Below are 1,532 nucleotides of genomic sequence, written 5' to 3'. Positions count from 1 at the left end.
GTGTCTGTGCATTTGTTTAGATATTTTTAGATCAGCATTGTGGTTTTGAAAGTTTGAGGTTTCTTTATCATCCCTACTTTCCAGAGCAAGTTTAAAGCATTTTGGAAGTAGAATAGTCATGAAAATAGCTGAATTATGTTAGTTTCTGAAGTTGTATCATGTAAAACTTTTATTGTGTGATGGCATTTTGGAATTACTTTTGGAAAGGAGATTCCTGCTAGTGAAACGCGTTTGTGTGTCTCCAGTTGTGCATCGGGAATTCCATTAGCTTTGAGTTGGAAAGCCGAGAGACAAATCGACAGTGCTGTTGTAACAGTTTGGCTTCCCCTTCCTGCTGAAAACATAACCGCATCCAAGATTGCTGTTGACTGAACATTCCAGTAAGCGGAGGGTATGGCCATGGCAGTGCCCCTGATGTTGACAACATTCCTTCACTTAAGCGCTGATTATTTTTCTTCTCCTCAATCCTTCTTAAGTATGCAGTGGTCCAGTGTGCTGAAAAGCCGGCAACTGCTAAAAGCGTGTGTGACTGTGCTAACTAGCAGTTGGGTAGCAGGAGAGGACCGTGTTTGGATAGGATTACAGCAGGTAATTAGCAAAGAAGATTTTCATTACTGAAGTGCTGAGCAGCCACTGGGGCAACTGTCCACACTTGTTAAAGTGCTGTGGAGTAAACTGGCCACCAGTGAGGAGGCTGTGTCTTGGCTGAAAATTACCAGCCGCACAGTAGCGCAGTGCTATTATGGCTGGATTTGCTTGGTAACTACTCAAGATTTGCTTGCTGCATGCCCTGTATGCCTTTGTCACTGGGTCTGTACTGGTTACCTGCTGGACTTCGAGGATTTTGGTCCTGATCCTGCTTAGTTTATGAAATGTCATGAGATCAAAACTTAAAATGCTTTATGTATAGTTTTTGATCTGCTGCTGCTGTTCAACTAAGCATGCCAGGTCTCTGCTGAAAGGAGGAGGATGGCTCTGCTGACTTCCCTGAGCGGTATCAGAACGTTACCAACTCTCCTCCATAAGGACTATTATGTACCACAGATTTTTTTATTATTTTTTTTTAATGCTATTGAATCATCTGGGTTTTTTTTTCTGATGTGTTACCTTGCTGAACAATGAATGGTGCTACATTTCACATTTACAGTATTACATTTCAACGCTTTTTAAAAACTTCTATTCAGCTACCGCATTCAGCTTGTAAATAAATGCTTCATTCTTTGGCGAAGGAAGGTCTGTGTTGCGCTGGAGCCGTGTTGAGCTCCTTGCGCCTGTCAAGCTGTACCTGTGACACAGGGCAGCCACGGGCTGTTGGCTGCCTGGTGTACACAAATTGCAGGTGGGTATTTCCCGACAGCAGAGGTACTTGGTGCTGTGCGGAGCTTAGGTCAGAGGGGTTGCCACAACTGCGCATCTGGAGTTCATTCAAAGCTGCTTTTGCAGATCAGGAGGTCTGTGGTCTGAGGATGCAGTTCCAAGTCAGGAAGCCAACTTTTAACTTTCCTGTGGCAGGAAATTCGACTGACGACTCT

Source organism: Falco biarmicus, chromosome 3, assembly GCF_023638135.1.
Source record: "Falco biarmicus isolate bFalBia1 chromosome 3, bFalBia1.pri, whole genome shotgun sequence".
Classification (NCBI taxonomy): Eukaryota; Metazoa; Chordata; class Aves; order Falconiformes; family Falconidae; genus Falco; species Falco biarmicus.
This window is presented reverse-complemented; position numbering follows the sequence as displayed.